The 22,592-nt window shown below is 40.3% G+C and overlaps 1 non-coding gene across 1 annotated transcript; it reads left to right on the top strand.

The window, feature by feature from the left end:
• Positions 1-21,245: 21,245 nt before the first annotated feature.
• On the top strand, positions 21,246-21,352 carry LOC145629632 (small nucleolar RNA R71). Its single transcript, XR_014111794.1, has one exon. It is a non-coding gene; the product is annotated as a small nucleolar RNA R71 (small nucleolar RNA).
• The last annotated feature ends 1,240 nt before the right edge of the window (positions 21,353-22,592 follow it).

The following is a 22,592-nucleotide window of genomic DNA, read 5'->3' as shown; positions in this document are numbered from 1 at the left end:
ACTAAGGCAGCACCTGTTTGTTGCCGACCGTCTGGGGATGACGTCTGTTGGGAGTGGGATTTCACCCGTAAAGGCCACCCCAGCTCAAGCGGGGATTCAAAAGGGTTCTTACCTTCAGAGCCGGCCAAGCGGGAACCGCTTGCAGGCGTGGTTAACCCCGCGGCTGCTGATAAGTGGTTGACAAGATCAAGGCACACGTTGCCGCCTACCTTCTCGAGTCGCCCCGATATCCGTATCGTCTTAGCCCCTGCTGAGTCGCCAGGAGTTGACGCAGAGGCGAACTTTTTTATTTTATTGAGAACGGCTGGGGCCTCCTCCCTAGCCCGTTTGAGATTCTTCTCAAACGATTTCCCAACTTCTCCCTCCTGCGAAAATAAACAAGTCAAAGTTAGTATCCGGGCAAGATAGTTTTTAAAATAAACTTAAGAAAGGGTCAGGCGCTCAATACCTTGGCCCTGAGCTCGGCCGCAGCTTTCTCCGCAAGATCTTTGCGGATGGTCGCAGAAGACCGCTTGGGAGTTTTCTCCGACTGCAACATGTTTAGTGCTTCCTCTGCACAAAGAAAGAAATTGATCAATATCATAAATCAATTCCGATAGAAAAATACTACAGACGGTATAAACTCAGGCGCATACGTTTGGTAAACATGTGCCCTAGCCCGCAGGCGGCCAGGAAACATTCATCCCTGAACCAGGCGCTCTTGGGAATCCAATTCTTAGGAACTTTTATTGTTTCCCCGGTTGACAGAGTTGCGTCTGTGAGGCCGAAAAAGTCTGCCTCAATTATTTTGTCAAAGTCTTCGTCTAGGATCAGGGCAAGAGCGCACTTCCTGCCCAACAAGTCAGGCTTCTTATTGTACAGATGGAATTTGTAGTTTTCCCGTCTGGTCGGGGCTGACATCAGGTAGAACTTGTGCTTCCAGCTATCGAACTTGGAGACCTTGTCCAAGGTCATCATATATTGCGGCTGCGTGGTTAGAGTGTACCACGCCCTCCAGCCGCGTGGGCTTCTACTGAGGTAGTGCATGCTTGCAAAAGCCTCCAAGCCGGGGTTAAGCCCCTGGAACTCGCAGGCGGCAAATTACCCCAGAATGTTGGTCCAGGAGTTCGGGGTAAGTTGCCAGACCCCAAGGCCGTAGCCTCTTAAAATTGCCTTCACCGCCTGGTGAAGGGGGAAGCGAAGGCCAGCTTTGAACGCCGCCTCACAACAGCCAAAATAGCTGTTGGCGTTTTGTTCATCGTCCTCCCAGGCGATGGTGCCATTCTCTGGCGGCACCCGGATCCTATACCCGTCTCCTAGCGGGTGCATTTTCGTAAAGTTCTTTAAGTTCTCTTCCATTTGGATCCGGTCCTTGGAAGACACGTTTTACCATTTATTACACCTGCATTCTCTTACATCAGAAAACACCTAAGCTTGGAATCCGAGCAGATACCTACCTAAATTTCCGTACTCTTTATTCCTTTTCAAGTTACTAACTTGATGGTCGGAGGCGGAGCTCCAACCACCCGGAGTGTCCGTTATTTTGCAGGTACAGCTCGAGTCGGATCAGTCTTCGTGACGCAACTCTCCCGAGGGACAAAAACACCCAAAACAACAAGCTTGTCGTCTGGTACTGATGTCGAGCTTTTCGAATAAAAACCCTTTCTTCTTCATTTTGTCTTGGTTGTTGCTGCTTGCTCGCGTTTCGCTCGAAACTTCACCTTGCTTGTTCTCGCTCATTTTTCAACCAAATTCGCTCAAACTTATTGCAAATCGAATCTTATTTCATCTTGTTTCCCGATCCATGTAAGTTTTACTCTAACTTGTCTCAGTTTTTGCTGAATTTGAGCATGTTTATACGTGGGTTTTTGAAAATTTCAAACCCAATTATGCTTAATTTGCTCCGTTTGTTGAATCTTATGCTATGAAATTGCTTAATTATGTTTATATATTGCCTTTAGAGTGTTTTAAGACTTCTTTTACTCAATTTGGTGAAGAAATGAGCAAATTGCCATTGTTGAACCCCTTGAGTTCGTGAGAACAATGTGGCTTGTTTGTCATGTTTTTGCTAGCCATTATTGTCCAACTTGTCACAATATTTTTCATAGTATTGCTTGAAATTTTTTTATTACTGAAAATTGCTATTTACGCATGTATTGAAATTATACTCTATTTTTAGGACTACATACTCTGTTTTATTGCAAACATAGTATCATGCGGCTAGGCGAACCTTAGATACTATAGAACCTTAATTTACTTGTTATTTTGCATAATATAGCATGGCTAGATGACACGGCTCCGGCTCTCGTTCCAGGGAGGCTCATCGGGAGGACTATCCCGTTAATATCGGCGTAGGGACCTCTTCTTCTCTAGGGACGTTCCTAGAGTGGGACGAGCGCACTCTGTACTTTGCGCCCAAGTTTCACATCTTGGAACGTGTTCGACGTAGGATCCATGGTGGGAGAGTTCGAAGCCACGGTTCCGGTAACGATACCATTGGCTCCTTGTACAACACTTACTTCTACGACCATAACAATCTGCGCCGCTTGTCTGAGTCTTGTGGCTTGACTCCTTTGTTGTGAGCCACTCAGGCTTTGTGTTCTTCCGGACAGAGCTGTTACATTGTCTAAGCTTTGGTGGATTTCTTTTGAGGGTTCCTTATGCCCTTGATGTGCATCTTTTTCTCCCCAAAATGAAACTCTATTAGGCAATTGGTTCTACTTGTATCATGTATAATAAGTGGCATAATAAGCCACATATTTTTAATAAAGAAAGATCCGCTCACAGTTAAAAGAGGCGAGACAATGAAAGTTGAAAAAAAAAGAAAAAAATAAAAAAGAAGAGTATTGTAGGCGTCATTTGAACTGCGCCTACGTTAAAAGCATGTTGTGATTATGCTTTGCACTCGTAGGAAGTGCGAATTGACATAATAAGATTAGGGACAAGGAAAGTAGGGAGCCGCCAACAAGTTTTTAAGGAACTTGGAAACCGTTCACGGATCATAAAAAGGTAACCACGATAAGGGACAACGATAGGAAACAACGATTGACCCGTGAAGGTTACACCCCATTCATAATCCCTGAGATTACTAACTCCATATGGTTCGGAACCACAAAAGGAGGATCGGGGATGATGGTACGAAGTGAGCCATGAAGTGACATTCGCCCATATTGGCCTCTACCCGATTCTTATAGTGAAAAATGATTCCTGCGATCTCAAAGGCATACAAATAGAGATTAAATTTTCTCCAAACTATTATTATGCTAAATTGGTTCAATTTTAATGCAACACATAATTCTAAAATATTAGGGATCACTTGATTAAACTACAAGATTGAAAAGGAACCTAAATCGGTTTTCCAAATTATCTTATTAGGCGTGATTTTCTATTACATATTCCCTTTAAACATGCAATATGGTGATCATAAAATAAACATCAATATTGGAAACAATTTAACAATAAATCCAACAATATAAAATCGTTAGAAAAATAATAGAAATAAAAGGAACATAATTCTTACTTTGATTATGTTTGCTTGTAACTATAAAATAATAAACGAGTTAGTAACTTCAATGAAAAAATAATAAAACAATAATTATATTAACTTAAATTAAATTGAATAGAATTGATTTAGGGCCAAACCCTCAAACAGTTCTACCTTTCACGCCTTGGCTTAAGGACAGAACCACAAGTAAAGTATGGACTCCTTGGAGTGCTTGAAGAAGGAATTTTGAATAAAGAAGGGTAGGCTAGTGTTTAGGTTAGAGCATAGAAGAGAGAAAAAGAAAGAATTAATTGATGCCCCGTACATCATAAATGAGGGGGTATTTATAGAAAAAATGTGTAGAGGGAACACACGGAACCTAAAGAGATAAAAACCCTAAAAATAGCACCGTGACACGGCAGAGGGCACCGTGACACAGTGCCAGGCATCGTCAGACGGGGAAAATACCCGTGACACGATGGACAACTGTGTGATGCGGGAAATATTTAAGGTACGGGAAATAAAACTCGTGAAGGATTTACGCGGAAATGACATGGAATTGCCCCGTGTTAAAGCATAGGCACTGTGTCACGGGGACTCCCACCGTGGCGCGGCACAGGATCCCTTGACGCGGTTCTTACTTCCGTGAGGCGAGAACCTGTAGTCCGTTTTTCCGTCTAAATTCATTTTTTACCCTAATTTCGTTTAGCATTTTTAAGTGTCGATTGATAATTTCGGGCCATTTCTGATTTATTTTTATTAATAAGCCTAAAAAAATAAATAAGGAAATAAAATAAAATACAATAAAAGGTTTGGGCCAAAATAATAAAATAAAAAGGTTTGAGCTGAAATTAAATTATGCTTTAACTAAACATTAAGACTGATCCATGGGCAATTCAAAAATTGAATTTAATTAAACACGATTTTTTAAGCACTCTTGGGATTAAATACTGAACCCGACCAATAATGGCGGTGAAAGATTGTTTGTCTTCGGGTTTGATTTTGGGGAACCATTTTTAGGTCACTACTACAAAATTGGCCAAAGAGACCCAATTAAGAGACCGGTTAAGTGCATAACAGACAGGGTAAAGTCGTATCCCCTAATCAAAAGTAATTACCTAAGTCCTCTAACTAAAGTAGATAGGGAAGTAGGGTCGAATCCACAGGGAAACAAGTCTTTCTACTCGTAATTAATTATTATAATCTAAATTATTGAGGTAACCAATATTGTTGTAAATAAAGTCTATACTACGAAGAATAAGATCAAAGGAAATAAAGCAGGGAGAAATTAAATATTAAAAGACCTAGGGCATAGGTTCATTCACTAATAATCAATATTCCAGGGCAAATCATAATAAGCAATCATCAAGCATTGATTAATCAGATTATAAAGGGCTTTCGCTACGTATTATAATCACAGAGTTAATTTACCATTATTAAATCTCGCTCATCTGCCGAATCTCGACTTAACCATTTATAAATTAGTCTGCCTATTGAAACTAAGCCTAAACATCAATTCTCATCTGTCGAATCTCGAATTAATATTGTTAAACTCATACAATTAAATTTGGCCAAACCTAATTGCATAGCATTAAATCAATCAATAGGAAATTAACCAAGCATTGATAATCAACAATCACAAATTTACCCCTTCATATTATTTATTAGATCCCCATAAACCCTAGAAATAAAACTACTCAAGCATCATCATAACTAAACTCAACAAATAAATAAAGCAAAACATAATCAAAGAAGTAAATAAAATAACTGAAATTAAAAGAGAAGAAATTTTTACCAAAAGAAATCTGGATTGATGAAAGTAATTAAGAACAAAGTTGAGAGAGAATTTAAGAGAGAGAAAATATCCTAAGTAGAGAGAGAAAATCTAAAAGAGAAGGTAATATGAATTTTTGTACATAATTCGTACTTAAACCCTCCTAAAACAAAAACTAAAACAAAACTAATCAGCTACTTAGAGAAACACGCGCCCGATCGGGCGAAGGGCCGCTTGATCGGACCCGCCTTTTTGCTATGCCCGTTGCTGCTATACTGCGCTTGATCGAGCCTACGCTAACCCGATCGGGCGCGCTTCTTCCTTGGGGTTGCTTTTGCGCGCACCCGTCCGATCGGGCGTATGTTTGCCCGATCGAGCCCGGCTTCTTCTTCTAGGCTTGGATTTCGATTGGGCTCGATTCCTCGGCCCAATCTGGATTTCCTCATCGGGTCTTGATTACTTGATCCAATAGCCCCGGTATCACATACCGAGCCCTTAATCACCGGCTCTCCCCGATCCTGGGCTTCAAGATTGGTCGTGTCCTTCTAGCTTCCGTACTTGATCCATGAAAACTCGGGAAAATGCTCTAAAAGTGCAATTTCCTGTAAAACTCAACTAAAACTACGAAAACACTAGAAAACACAAATTAGTAATAAAAGTGGCCCTAAAGAGCCAAAAACACTACTAATTATGACCACGGGACGGGGGTAAAACACTATATAAATTGGACATATCAAACTCCCCCAAGCTAAACCTGTGCTTGTCCCTAAGCAAAGAGCTCATCAACGAACATATAAAACATGCCTCATCCCAACAAACAAAATCATCAAGCACAAACGATTCAAGATAAATCTAATGAACATGCTTCAATGTCAATCAATCTCATTCATCTAATTATCCTTCATCCTCAACAATTGTCAAGTAAAGCAAACCACATGAGCATATAGAATTCAAGACTAGTGCTCACACACTCAACTCTCATTTATGTGGCGAGTAAAAGACGTACTTGTAGGGAATAAATTTCAAGCTTTAATCCCACTAGCTTGAACCCCACTGTGATCATACACTAAAGTATGGTGGCGTCCAAAAGGGAAGAAGAGTCGCCAACAAGTTTTTTTTAGGAACTTGTAAACCGTTCACGAGGTGAAGGTTACACCCCTTAACGATCCAAGAGATCGTCAACTCCATAAGGTCTAGAACCAAATAAGGGTACGGGGATGAAGGTACAAATCCAACCTAAAAGAGATTAAACCTGCCCTAATAATAGGCCTCTACTTTATTCTGATCGTATTCATGTGCGCTTTTTAATTAACATGCAATCAATAGATTAACCCTAAACCTGTTTAATCTACGTTGGTTGAATATAATGCACAAATAAATCTATTATTGTCGATCACTTGAATTATAATCACATTAACCCTAACAAGATTATTAATATCTTATTAAGCGTGATTACAAGTACCAAATTCCCTTTAAACATGCATAAAAGGCGTGATCAAGCAATAACAATAAATAAGCATGACAATAAAATTATAATCATCACAAAAATAATTAAGAATAATCATCATGATAACACCCATATTAATCATAATAATAATTATTGTAGCGATTATAATCATAATAAAATAATCATCATCAAAATAAAAATAATCATAAATCATGTTAAAGCATAATAAAAATAGCAAGATCCTAGGCATGATACTAACAAGATTAATAACAAACCCTAGCATGTCACTAAGCAATAAAAATCAAATCTTTAACCCTAACATGATACTAACAATCATAAATATTAGGAAGAATGTAGGAAGCATCGTAACAATCATATTTAATATTAAAATTACCCTAGACATGATACTAGGAATATCATAAGAACAATGTAAACATGATTTATACATCATTACATCAATTAATCAACTAAAGTACTTACTTTGATGCCTCGTACCTCTTTCTAATAACAAAATACACACGTTAGTAACTTCAAGGAAAATAATAATCAAAACAATTAAATTAAATAATTGAAATAGAGATTCGGGACCAAACCCTCAGAAATTAAACCTTTCACGTCTAGGGCGAAGGCAACTTCGAATATGGCTAGGTGTTTCTAGATCTTGTGAATGCGGAATTTTGTATGAAAAAGAAAAGTTAGAATTAAGGAAAGAGAGAGAGATGAGAGAATTAGAAAACTGATTGTAGATTAGAACTCGTGAATGATGAGAATTGGTGAATGATGGTGAATGTAGATGATTCAAAACGGAGTTTTTAATACGTTATTTATAGAGAAAATCAGCTAAAAAGATAAAATAAATAAAACAGAGTCTGACGCACAAAAAAACAGAGCTGACGCAAACCCTGGCTAACTGGTGCCAGGCACCAACACTAGCGCCAGGCGCTAATGGCTAGCGCTAGGCGCCAGGCCTGGTTCCAAGCGCCAAAGCCTGGGGTCAGGCGCCAAGCCTAATTTTAACGTGTTTTCGTAAATCAAATAAGTTTGCCGTACTGGAGGATAAAATCATATAATTTCCTCGAAAATGCTATTTGATTTTGATTAAAACTCTGAAAAGTCAACAAAAGTCAATTTATCAATGCTAATTGAATTAGGAATGAAAAGAACCTTCTAGAAGAATCTAGAAGACTAAAACCATTCCTAATTGCATTAGGAATGATAAATCATATTAGGCCCTCCCCTAGATCATTGGGCCGTACATAAAGCTCAAACCGGGCCTAGTTTAGTAAATTGGCCATAACTTCCTCAATATTCATCGGAATTGGGCTTATAATATATCGTTGGAATGGTCTTTGCAATCCCCATCCAACTACACTATTATTGGACCCATATCATGGACCAACCAAACTGGATTGGCTATTTTCTTAAAATAAGTTTTCAAAAACAGAGAGAAGAGAAAAGAAATTAAAAACTATCCGCAACATTAGACTTTCCACACTTTCGCATCATTCGATTATGATTCGACGTGAAAGGTACTCATCACCGGGTTTGGTTTCGGGGAGACACGAATGGGTGTCTACAGAAGCCCCCACTTTGACTGAGTTTGGAGAAACGCGAGTTTCGAAAACAAAAGTCAAAGTAGCGATAGGGACGGAGAATGATTCAGAACGTTCTGCGATCCTAAACCACTCTTGTAACACCGATACCTGAAAAACTAGCATTAGTTAAATAGATAAAAGAGTTAAGAAACGCGTATCTTGCACCGTCGAGCACACGTCTCTTAGAGTAACCAATTTGCCGCTTTACTGTTGTTTTCATAACCTCCTGCAAGCTAGAGAATGCCATCCCGCTTGAAAACCGCTACGCCCGTAACTGCTTTCAAATTAGAAGATTGCTTCGCTTGAAACGATCCTCCTTTGCTATGATGATATTCCTCGTCCAAGGGAATACCATCGAAGATTGCTTCTCTTGAAACAAATCCTCATCCGCATTGACAATATTCCGCGTCCAAGGGAATACTATCGAAGATTATTTCTCTCGAAACAATCTCCATCCGCATTATGACCATCTTCCATGCCTAAGGGAATATGATCGAAGACAACTTCGCCCGAAATTACCTCCAGTTGTTTGTGACAACTCTCCGCAAGCTAGGGAACGCCGTCGAAGATACCTTCACTAGAAGTCATCCTCATTTGATGCGATAATTTTCCTAAGGAAATTACCGAAGACCCACGCCAGTCGATCTTTAAAAGTTCGCCTGAACTTTGCTTTCCCTATGCCTGTACGTCGACATTTCTGCTGCTTTGAACCTGTACATTGGTGCCGTTTGCGAATGAACCATTATGTCGGTGCCTTTTTGCTAATGAACCATTATGTCGGTGCCTTTTTGCTAATGAGCCAATGCTTAGGCGCTTAAAGCTAAGTGAGACGATCTATCATCAGGTCGACCACTTTATGTAATCAAGCCGATTACTAAATCATGTCAAATTGCTTAGAGGGGCTAACTGGCATACCAAGGAACCCAAAAATATGTTGCAGAAAGGTAGAACAACCTCACCAAGTGGCTGGGTGCTCTGGCGCCGCTGAAAAGCCATCATCGCCACTTAATTAGTCTTAGCGCCAGGCGCCAAGCCTAATTTTTGACGCCAATGCATAGGGCTTGGCGCCAGCACGGGGATTTCCTTAAATACCCCTTTCCTCTTCATTTTGCTGGATGCTCGTCGCGAAACTGCTCGAAAAAACCCGAAAGCTTCAATTGCTCGTTTCTTGCTCGTTTCTCAACCGAATTCACTCAAATTCGTTTCAAATTAAAGCTCTTTTCATCTATTTTCCCGATCTATGCAAATTTTCTTCAAACTCAAATTGGTTTTTATGAATTCTTGGCATGTTTATTCACGAATTTTATGTAAATTCGAAATTTATAATGCTCAATTTTCTTTGTTTGTCAAGTTTTATGCCATGAAATTACTTGATTATGTTTGTATATTGCTTTGGGAGTAATTTGAGGCTTGTTTGACTCAATTTGGTGAAGAAATGAGCAATTTGCTATCGTTGGACCTCCTAAGGTCGTGAAGAACAATGTGACTCGTTCTTGATGTTTTTGCTAGCAATTCTTGTCCAATTTGTCACAATAATTACTATAGTATTGCAAGAAATTGTGTGATTGCTTGAAAAATGCGGTTATGCTCAATTTGAATTTGTGCTCTGTTTTAGTACTAGGTACTCTGTTTTTGCGAACATAGTATCATGCGGCTAGGCGAGCCTTAGATACTATAGAACCTTAATTTATGATGATTTTGCACAATGTAGTATGGCTAGACAGCGAGGCTCGGGTTCACGGTCCCGAAATACTCGACGGGAGCATGAGCCCGTAGAGGATGATGCCATACCTTCTACTTCGCTTGGTCGACTTCCCGAGTGAGATGAGCGGACCCTGTTCTTCGCCCCCGTCCACCACATTTCTGAGGGGGTGAGACGGGGCATCACGGTCGGGAGGACACGCTATCACGGTTCCGGCTGTGATGGTTTGGGCGATTTGTACAAGGTTTACATCGCCAGGGATCGTGAGACGAGACTCCTATGGGAGTCTTGTGGACTGTCTACATTATTCGAGACCTCTAGGGCTATGGTTGCCTCCAGCGGGGGTCATCATGTAGTGCGCGCTTTGGTGGAGTTCTTCTGGGACACTACCAACACTTTCCATTTCCCCTGGGGCGAGATGATGGTCACCCCTACGGACTTCAGTCTCATCACAGGACTGGAGTTCACCTTTGTGCCACTGCCGTTCGACAGTAGAATCGACGTCTTTTCTTCGGAGGTCCAGGAACTGTTGGGGCCGATCGCTATTTGACAGGGTAAAGTCGTATCCCCTAATCAAAAGTAATTCCTAAATCCTCTAACTAACGTAGATAGGGAAGTAGGGTCGAATCCACATAGAAAAGAGTCTTTCTATTCCTAATTAATTAATATAATCCAGATTATAAAGTAACCAATATATTGTAATCAAAGGAAACTAAACTACGAAGATTAAGAGTAGGGAGAAAACAATGAATAAAAGGATCTAGGGCATAGGTTCACCAATAAATAATACTCCAGGGTAAAACATAGTAATCAATCGTTGACATTGCATAAATAACACGATTAACAGGCTCTCGCAATTTATTAATCAACATAGATCTAACAGGCTCTCGCAATTTACTAGATCTAAGTTCTTATTGAAAATAGCCTTTAATATCAAATTAACATCTGCTCGATTCATCAGTTCAATATTGCTATACTTTTACAAGCCGCAATTGTAAAACGTTAAAACAATTCAATAAGAAATTATCATGCAATATCAATAATCAATAATAGTCAATCATCAATGCATCAATTAACCAGATTTTAAAGGGCTTTCGCTACGTATTACAATCACACAATTAATTTACCGGTATTAAATCTCATCACTCGAATCTCGACTTAACCATTTAAAAATTAATCTGCCTATTGAAACTAGACCTAAACATTAATTCTCATCTGTCGAATCTCGAATCAATATTGTTAAACTCATGCATAAAAGATCTGCGCAAATCTAGTCATAGAGCATTAAAACAATCAATAGGAAATTAATCTAGCATTGATAATTAACAACAACAATTTACCCCTTCATATTATTTATGCATCCCCTTAAACCCTAGAAATAAAACTACTCACACATATTAAAAATTAAACTAATCAAAGTAATAAAATAAATCATGATGAAAGGAATAAAGTAAACAACTAAGATTAAGGGAAGAGAAATCGTTACCAAAATAAATCTGGAATTAAGAGTAGAATTAAGAACAAAGGTTTTTAGAGAAAGAAATCTAAGAGAACAATTAAGAGAGTAAAGAAAGAGTAAAAAGGAGAAGAAGAGATCCTAAAATCGTATTACGGAGGAGTATTTATATTCCGTACAAAATCCTAACTTAAAACAAATTAAAATGATGTTAAACGTCTCCTAAGAAAAACACGCGCCCGATCGGGCGCGCCTTTTTTGCTCATTACTACTAATCTCGCGCCTGGCCAGGCACGTCACCTGGCGCCAGCCAAAGCTTCTCCCGCCCGGCCGGGCGCGCCTTTGGGCGCCAGCCTTTTGGCCGGGCGGCTCATTTGGGCCACTATTTGGACCTCGATTGGGCTCCAACTCTTCGGGCAAATCTTGGTTTCCTCTTCCGGTCTTGAATACTCGGTCCAAATGCCCCGGTATCACCTATACCGAGCCCTTAATCACCGGTTCGATGGCTCTAACCGGTCCTGGGCTATAAACTCTGTTCGTGCTTCTCCAACGCTCGTGATTGCTCCAAAATATCTCGGGAAAATACTCCAAAAACATAAATCCCTGCAAAAAGTCAACCAAATCTACGAAAACACTAGAAAACACCAATTAGTAATAAAAGTGGCTCTAAAGAGCAAAAAACACTACTAATTATGACCAAGGGACGGGGGTAAAATACTTTATAAAATAGACACATCACTATTCGGGCCCGAGCTGAGGTCGAGACGACTAAGTTTAGCGCTAGAGGAATTCGCCGCTCGACGCTGGCAGCGGCTCTTGATGACGATGCGACCACCCGAGAGCACAGGTGCGCATCTTTGCGCTGATGTTATTGTTAGGGACATTCTCCCCTGACAAAGGTAGTAGGGCGTTGCTTTACTATCTTCCTGCTGTCCGTGATCTTCATCGGATCGGGACTTATGACTGGGCCAGCTTGGCCTACGCTGACTTCGTTCGTGCGCTGAGGGACTTGTGTCGACACCGGTCCTTTGGGACGAACATCGGTTTGTCTGCCTTTTGGAAGGTCGTAGAGGTAAACATTATTCCTTATAAATTTTAGCTCTACATATTAGCTAGCATTTACTTACAATTTTAACTCCTTGTAGATCTGGTTCTACGAGTACTTCCCTTCTGCTGCGCCAGCAAGACCATCGCCGCGCGGATTTCCAATGAGCGCCTCTTGGGGCGGTCGCCATGTGGATATGTCTACTACACATGTCCGGAACTGGATCATTGCGGTACGACTTTTGTTATTTATTTGATTTTCCGCGATGCTTTAGGTATACTCTCGCCTGATTGATGTTCTTTGTAGGGGCCTGAGGTGGTGTACCGGCCGTGGGGCGGTTGGACAGTCCCTGGGTTAGCCGCACAGTATTTTGCTGAGCATCGCTATTTCCTGGGGACTTACGGAGCGACCGTGTACTTAGGAGAGAGGGTTGTTAGACAGCATTCCTCCGATATCTTCGTCGTTCCTGCTGCTCCACCACGTCACATGTTCGATGAGGCGCGATTGTCGAACATGTCTGAGGGAGATGGTACCCCTTGGCGATCCTATGTGATCCCTGGGCAGTGCTATGTTGAGGAGCTACTACCGTTGTTAACTCCAGCCCCCGTACCGGCCGAGGATATGAGGGTAAGATTTTTCGGCTTTTACTTTCCATGAAGTAGCCCCCAAGTAATGTTTTACTGACTTTTTGTTTTATCAGGACGGTGCTGCTGAGTTCGTGCCACCCCGTATGTCGATCCACTACCAGGGGATGCACGGGCCGATTGAGGAGATGATTTCTCCGGCTCCCGAGGGCGAGTGCTTCGTAAAGCAGTCGATTCTTCGCCACCAGACTCGAGTAAGCCTAGTTATTCACAATTTTTGTCCATATATCACGCATGTTTACTGACTAATTTTTCTGACAGTTTTCGCTCGAGGTGGTTTCAGCGATGGCACGATGTATAGATGCCTTCCGGAGCCAGCTCGACCGGATGAGGAATGCGGCCACTTGCCATCGGGATGACGTCATCCGAGAGGTAGTCTTTCTTTATATATTTTTTGCATTACCGCTTCTATTTTGCCTTGTTTCTGATTTAATTCTTTTTGCAGGGCCATCCTATTGCTTCTCACACCCGTACGAGACCTGAGGGGCGGAGGGATCTGGCGAGGTCCAGCTCGAGACGTCGTCGTACCTCATCAGGGGGTAGAGGTGGTCGCTCGGAGGCTGCTCGTGCTGACGTTGCAGAGAGCTCGGGATCGTCTTCTGAGGGTGCTCATGCTGCACCGGTAGGAGAGGCTATCTCGGCCTTCAGAGGTGGTGGGATGTACGAGGTAGGCTCGTCATCGCAGCACCCTTCGCAGTCTCAGCCTCAGATTGATCCTGGGTGGAGTGGACCTACATTGAGCTTTCCTCCTCCTGCGGAGACTGGAGCTGGAGCTGGAGCTAGTGGAGAGGTGACTCCTCGTACGGCGCAATTTTATGATATGATGGTCATACGTCCTCCGGCGCCGTAGTTTGTTCCTGTGTATATTTTTTTTTTGACTTTTTATAGAAATTTGCCTTACACTCATTATTTATAGACACATTTTGTATATTTATGCTATTATGAGTTATTTTGTTGGCTTTTATTATGTGCATGTTTGTGTGTGCAAGAGAAGTGTGACAAACAATTTTGCGCAAAAATTCCGTCATTTTTATTATTGATGGAGGGTATCCGACTCTCTCCCCCAAAAGAAAAAATAAAAAGGAAAAAAAATCAATTAAATAAAATGTCGGGTGTTTGGAATTTATATAAAGTCCAAAAAAGAATAATATACTACCTCCGTTACACGTTAAGTGCAACAAAGAGGCTTGCACACTTCCCAAGACAAAAAATGAAAAAGTTGATTAGCAAAAATATGGGCTTGTGATTATGACAGAATTAGTAAATTAAGAATCTTAACCCAACCATTATTATCACCCACTGCACCACCACCATCACCCATGTTCGCCACCAACAATAACCGACACAACCACCAACCACCGAACGAACCACCTAAACCACCTTATCAACCACTGAAAGTACCATACCAGTAGCCGAAACCACCATACCAATGCACCACACTACCACCGAGATACAAAACCCAGTCGATTCTTCTCATAATTCCAGCGAATAAAAAAATTCTTCGATTTAGAAAAAATAATAATCATGTCTTAATCACCAAAACCTTCACCTAATATACTCATGAATGGTGTCGATCTCTTAATGCTAGGGAGAGAAAAGAATTAGATTTATTTCACTTTGGGGGAATTTATGGCATCAAAGGGGTAGATTTTGACTTAGATTTCATACATACCGCTCTAGAATTTTGGAATATTGATACTCATTGCTTTAGAATAGGGTATGATGAGATTAGCCCTTTGCTAGAGGAATTTGGTGCTATCTTAGGCTTCCCTGCAATAGATCTCATAGTAATCCCTAGAGTAGATGCATTGTATTATAAGGATTTTGAGCGCTTCTTTAATTTAAAAGAAAGGGATTTATCAAAAATAGTAGATGGCAACATAGTTAATTTGAAAGAATTTGCACGCCATTATTTTGATAAACCTCTTTCTGAATCTTTTCATATATATAGAAGAAGGGATTTCTTATTTTGCATGCTTAATCAATTTTACCTTAGTAGTGGTAAAGATAATGAAGGTCAATCAATTATAACCACTGTTTTAGAACAAATTGAATCAGGGAGAAATCCAATGCCATTGATAGTTGGAAAGACTATAGTTAGTCTTGATGAACTGAAAGGGACCCAAAAGCACCTTTTCGCGCCTCTCCAATTTTATTACAGGTAGAAAAATAATATTTTTAATTACAGAAATAAAAAAATATATTTTTGTATTGTAATAATACTTTAGTTGCATTGCAATTTTTTTTTTTCAATTTTTTTTTACAGATGTGGCTAATTGGAAAGGCTAGGACTAATTAGCCCTCCGGACGATATTGAGAAGTATACTCCCAATTGCTTCGTGAGAAGGAAGAAACGCATCCCTAAAATTGGGCGCCATGGGTGGAGAAAAGTCTTCGAATCTCGTGATTTTGCTATCAAGTGGGTCATCCCATGGTGGAAAATAGAAAGGATGGTTGGCGTTAACAAGCAACCTTTCTGCCGCCTTCCAAGCTTGTCTCGTGTGACTTATTACTACCCCTGCAGAATAAAAAGACAATACGACTTGCTTCAGAATATTCCTTCTAGGGATCTTCGTCCTCCCTATGAGTACCCTGTTTCTCAAGAAGTAGATCCTAAATTCGTATTATGGAGGAGTATTTATACTCCGTACAAAATCCTAAATTAAAACAAATTAAAACGATGTTAAACGTCTCCTAAGAAATACATGCGCCCGATCGGGCGAGGAACCGCCCGATCGGGCGCGCCTTTTTTGCTCATTACTACTAATCTCGCGCCCGGCCGGGCGCGTCACCGGGCGCCAGCCAAAGCTTCTCCCGCCCGGCCGGGCGCCAGCCTTTTGGCCGGGCGGCTCATTTGGGCCACTATTTGGACTTCGATTGGGCTCCAACTCTTCGGGCCAATCTGGGTTTCCTCTTCCGGTCTTGAATACTCGGTCCAAATGCCCCGGTATCACCTATATTGAGCCCTTAATCACCGGTTCGATGGCTCAAACAGGCCCTGGGCTATAAACTCTGGTCGTGCTTCTCCAATGCTCGTGATTGCTCCAAAATATCTCGGGAAAATACTCTAAAAGCATAAATCCCTGCAAAAGTCAACCAAATCTACGAACACACTAGAAAACACCAATTAGTAATAAAAGTAGCTCTAAAGAGCCAAAAACACTACTAATTATGACCAAGGGACGGGGGTAAAATACTATATAAAATAGACACATCAAACTCCCCCAAGCCAAACCTTTGCTTGTCCCTAAGCAAATATCTCATCAATGAATCAATAAATATGCTTCACCCCAAAAAGTAAAAATCAAGCACAAAAAATTCAGGGTAAATCAAATAAACATGCTTCAAACTCAACCAATCAAATCCATCCAATTACCAATCTTCCCTAACAATTGTAAAATAGAGCAAACCACAAGAGCATATAGAATTCAAGACTAGTGCTCACACAATCGACTCTCATTTTTGTGGCGAGTAAAAGATGTACTCGATCGCTCTCCATCAAACCCCCTTTATGTGAACAAGGCCCTCCCAACTCACACTCTCGTGTGTATAAAACAATGAACGCTAAATCCTACTAGTCGACTCGAAATATGCCAAATCATAACTTGCATTGATAAACAACACTTTCACATTCATACAATTCTATGCACAAAGGTCAGAAGGTCTTTAAAGCTTGTAATGTAAGGCTAGGGTAAAGGGTAGGATAAATTTGGGAATAAGTGAGAGAAAAGCTATGCTTAAAGGAGCCATATCCTAATAAAACCCATGATCAAAATAAATAGTGATCATACATCTCCTACATAACCAACTCTAACATCAACCAAATATACTCTAATCATAATAAATAATCCCAACTCTTACAATTTCACTCATAAGATATAATGATAAAGAAGTGGAGTGAATAAACAAACTTTATTTTCCAAACTTCAATTTTTTTTTTTATTGAAGCTCTATCATTTTTCTTTTGATCAACCTCAAACTAGAACATTTGAATACTTTTTTTCTTTTGAAGTTCACTTATTTTTTTTCACATTTTTTTCCTTTGAACTTCTTTTTTTTTTCATAATATCATGCTTTATTTTTTCAAGAAAATATAACTCTCAAACTCATAAAAAAAAACATGATAAAAAAAAAAAAACAAACAACTTCTCAAAAACCCACCCATATTGTGCAAATAATAAGCACACTACAAACTCCCTCACCTCACTCACTAATAGCTCCCCCAAGTCAAGCTTGGGACTAGTAACCAATGGGGAAAAATAGGCTTGTAATGCGGCTAATAAACAACAAAAGGTCAAGGCAACAACATGGGTAGCAAGAAGGGAACAAATGTATCTACAATATCTGGAGGCTACCTAAAAGAACAAATGCATTCGTCCTCCTCAATGTGCATAATAATGAATCATATAAACATTACTAATAGTTGCAAAGCAATACTCAAATTCATTGACATACCAGGAACTATGGAACTATCACACATTTCCTAACCAAATAAACTAGTCAAGCACTGTATTCACAAGTAGTTGGACAAAATTGACGCATGTAAAGGTTTCAAGGCAATTAAACATCAAATCATGATCAACTAATCCACAATGCCTATCATCAAATACCAGGAATCAAAACAATTTTTCTCAAGTAAGGGGCACAGGGAAGCATTATTTATAATTCCTTGGAACGTATTTTTAAATTTTTTATTTTTCAAATTTTTTTGTATTTTTGTATATATAAGAAAGCAATAAAACTAACCCTAGAAAGCAAGAAATCTAACCTAAGAAAACACACCAAAAATAAAAGAAAAGAGAAAAAGAAATATACCAAACAAAAATCTCCCCCAAGCCAGAATCAAACAATGTCCTCATTGGCTCGGGTACTAGCCCAACATAATTAGTCCTGATCATCCTCATCCATCGAGCCAAAACCCGCACCTCCACTGCCACCTGCACCACCAACACCAGAAGAGCTCACGACCGATTAAGTGCTCTAGCCTTTCCTTTTTCTCTCGGCTCACAATCCGGATCGTCGGCCAATATGGGAGTTGCAAGTCCGGGTCGTATTCCTCCCTCGAACTGGAGCTTCTACCAAAAATGGACCTAGCTCTCTTTGAAGCCATGTTTAAGAAATGGGTTAAAAAATTTATTGAATTAAAACTGAAAAATTTTTATATGAAAGTGTAAAGGATGAAGAGAGGATCACAAATATGTAAAGAGTTTTGAAATTGGGTAAGAAATGGAGGAGAAATCTTAGAGAGAAGGTAGAGAGAATTTGAGTTCTAGAGAGAGAAAGTTATGAAAGTAAGAAGAAATGAAGGAAGAAAGAAGGAAGAGAGAAAGAAAATGACGCGGACGCCACTCGCGCCCGGTCGGGCAGTGGGTCGCCCGGTCAGGCGATCTGGGGTATTTTGCATGCTGATTCTCGCGCCTGGTCGGCAGATTTCGCCCGGTCGGGCGACCTAATTTACCCAAAATTCATATACCTTCGCGCCCGATCGGGCGCTGTTTGCCCGGTCGGGCGATCTAACGATTCGATTTCTTCCAACTCTCGCGCCCGGTCGGGCGCCCTTTGCCCGATCGGGCGATCTGTTGCTCTAAAATTACTCCCTTCTCGCGCCCGATCGGGAGGGGCTTGCCTGATCGGGCGGAAAATTAAGTCCGTAAACGACAAGTTTCGTGCCCGATCGGGCGCCACTCGCCTGATCGGGTGAAATTTCTTATTTCCAGATCCTTGCTCTCGTGCCCGATCGGGCGAGCTTCGCCCGGTCGGGCCCGAGACTAAATCGGCGAAATATTATTTTCCTCTTTTCTCCAAAATTTGGCTAACTCTCTTCCTTCAAACCTGTACAAACACTCATAAAACTCATTAAATTCCCTCATCTCTCCTCTCATAAGAAAAAGAAAAGAAAAACTTGCCTAAAAAGGATTAAAAATACGGGTTGCCTCTCGTAAAGCGCTGGTTTATCTAGGTCCCGCACGACCTTCTTACCAAGTACAATATCTAGGACCCTTGGCCTAACGCTTGATCGGGTGGTTTCTCACCCGGTCTAGCGGTGTTCAAGCTGCGATGAGGCTTCCTGACATACCCTATGGGACGCCAAATCACCTTATCTGGTGGATCCTCCTTGACTTGGAATGGTGGATCTTCAATGCTACGCACTAAAGATCCTTCTTTGATCGAGGGTTGCTTCAAATTTTCCTTGCATGCAACACTTGCAACTCGATCTGACGGAACACTTACCGTAGACTCGATTCGCACAACTTACTCGATCGGTTCCGCTTGTTCATCCTCGAAACCAAGACTAACATTGTAGAGTGCTTTTTCTATTGCATCGACTTCTTTCTGCCATTTGTCTATCTAATCTAAAAAGGATGCAACACAAGATACCGCCTCCGAGGGATCTTTTTCAAGAACTTGGGGCTTGTTAGAATAATTTACAACCACATTAACACTGAAACATTTCTCCTCAGTCATGGAGCTTTTAGGGGCATTATTCAGATTAAAAACAACTTTATCATCCCCTACTAATAATGTTAACTTACCACTTCTTACATCTATGACTGCTCTTGAAGTGTTAAGGAATGGTCTACCCAAAATAATTGCGGTTTGCATATCCTCAGCCATATCAAGAACAACGAAATCTACAGGTATATAAAATTTACCTACTCTAACGGGGACATCCTCTAAAACACCTAAGGGGTATTTGAAAGAACGGTCGGCCATTTGTAGAGTTATATTGGTAGCTTTTAATTTACCCATATTCAACTTAAAACACACAGATAATGGCATGATGCTAACACTTGCAACCAAATCACATAATGCATTATCAATCAAGAGATTTCCAATATGACAAGGGATAGAAAAACTACCCGGATCTTTTAATTTAGGCGGAGACTTATTTTGAAGTACGGCACTACACTCTACAGTGAAAGCTATTGTCTCTACCTCACCAATAGACCTATTCCTCGTCAATATTTCCTTCATAAATTTTGCATACGAGGGGATTTGTGTGATTAATTCAGTAAAGGGAACTGTTACCTTCAAATCTTTTACCCCCTCCAGGAACTTACCAAACTGCTTATCCAAGTTTGTCTTCACTTGACGATTAGGGAATGGGAGTTTTATAATTGGCTTTGGAGCATTATTACTCTTGTCTGGAGTAGCCACCTTCTCTGGAGTTGTACCCTGCAATGTAGTATTAGATATGTTAGTATTATCTTTTAGCCCTGCAGGGCTATCAACTACATTGTTTGGTTTAACGGAATTAAGATTAGCATTATTTAATAAAACAGGTTCATCAACTCTGGGCATAGAGGGCCCTTCATAGTTTGAACCGCTCCTTAGAGTAATTACAAATGCTTGATCCGTAGGCCGGGTTGGCTGTGCCGGCAGAGCTCCCTGTTGGCGGGCTTGTAGAGTAGCGGAGAGTTGCGCAATTTGATTATCTACAATTTTATTATGCGCTAAAATTTGATCAATTGTCGCATCTCTGCTCTCCATGTGCTTTTGCATATTAACCAACATTGCTCTAATTTCCGCCAGAGAAGGGTCGGAAGATGAGGGGGTTTATTGTGGTTGGTTCTTCTGGCTAGCATTGGGATGATAATATTTCTACTGCTGTGGCGCCTGTGGTTCTTGTGGTGGTGGATTTTGAACATTAGTGCTCCGGTAGGAAAGGTACGGATGATTCCGATACCCAGGGTTGTAGGTGTTGGAGTATGGGTTATTCTGCCTATAAGCTTGGAAAGCATTAACTTGCTCCACATAACTCCTGCAATCTTGCTCCCAATGACCCACAATACCACTTTTTTCACAGAAGGCCTCATTAGAATTATTATTAATTGCAGAAACATTAGCTACATTAGCAGTGCTTAGATTATCTAATTTTTGGCAAATAGAGGTTAGTTGAGCTTGCAAAAAGGATACAGAGTCGACACTATGCTTCCCCTTGTTAGCAAATCCTCTAGGGTTCCCATATTGGGAATAGTGTATCACCATGTCTTCAATAACCTGACCTGCATCATCAACATTAAGATTCATAAATCTCCCACTAGCTGCAGAGTCTAAAATTATTCTAGAGGAATTTCCAATGCCGTTATAAAAGGCTTGGATTAACTACCATTGCGCTAAATTATGGTGAAGGCATTCTCTATGTAAGTCCTTGAACCTCTCCCAAGCCTCATATAAAGATTCATCGGCTTCTTGGGCAAAGTTCTGGATCGCACTCCGTAGTACTGCTGTTCTCTCTACAGGATAATACTTGTTATAGAAATGCAAAACAAGAGTTTCAAAGTCAGTTATACCAAGTGTAGTTCTATTTAAGCCATTAAACCACAATTTAGCTTTTCCAGTTAAAGAGAAGGGAAAGAGAATCTCCCTGATTTTGTCTTGAGTGACCCCGGCTTGCCTGATGGTGTTGCAATATGGACAATAGTCGGCAATGTGAAGATTCGGGTCTTCACCCTTGGCTCCACTGAATTGCTTCCTCTCTATCATCGTTATAAATTGAGGTTTAATTTCAAATTGAACCCCATCAAGAGCCAGAGTAGGGGTGAGATGTGGAAAATCCGTAAGCTTTGGTTGTGAATAATCACTAAGCTTCTTTGGAGCCGTCATCTCTGATTCTGCGTCTGATGATGTCTCTGAATCGCTAGAACCAGTTGGAGGATTTCGGTGATTATTGTTATTATCACTAGAATCCGCCAGGATTTGCTTGTAGAGATTTTTCTGTCTATGGAAGGAACGTTCGATCTCAGGATCGAATGGGATGTAACCTGATCTGGAACACCTGGGCATAAACAAAAACTAGAAGTAAATATGACATTTGTCTTAGAGAACTAATGCTCTCTGAGACAAAAGGGAAATAATCTAGACTACAAAAACAATCAGAAATAAAAATAAAACCGTCTCCCCGGCAACGGCGCCAAATTTTGACAGGGTAAAGTCGTATCCCCTAATCAAAAGTAATTCCTAAATCCTCTAACTAACGTAGAAATTATCATGCAATATCAATAATCAATAATAGTCAATCATCAATGCATCAATTAACCAGATTGTAAAGAGCTTTCGCTACGTATTACAATCACACAGTTAATTTACCGGCATTAAATCTCATCTCTCGAATCTCGACTTAACCATTTATAAATTAATCTGCCTATTGAAACTAGACCTAAACATTAATTCTCATCTGTTGAATCTCGAATCAATATTGTTAAACTCATGCATAAAAGATCAGCGTAAATCTAGTCACAGAGCATTAAATCAATCAATAGGAAATTAATCTAGCATTGATAATTAACAACAACAATTTACCCCTTCATATTATTTATGGATCCCCTTAAACCCTAGAAAAAAAACTACTCACACATATTAAAAACTAAACTAATGAAAGGAATAAAGTAAATCATGATGAAAGGAATAAAATAAACAACTAAGATTAAGGGAAGAGAAATCGTTACCAAAATAAATCTTGAAT

This window comes from Chenopodium album, chromosome 4 (assembly GCF_948465745.1).
Source record: "Chenopodium album chromosome 4, dcCheAlbu1.1, whole genome shotgun sequence".
NCBI lineage: Eukaryota > Viridiplantae > Streptophyta > Magnoliopsida > Caryophyllales > Amaranthaceae > Chenopodium > Chenopodium album.
Note: the sequence above shows the minus strand (reverse complement) of the source record. Positions and strands in the feature narration are given on the sequence as shown.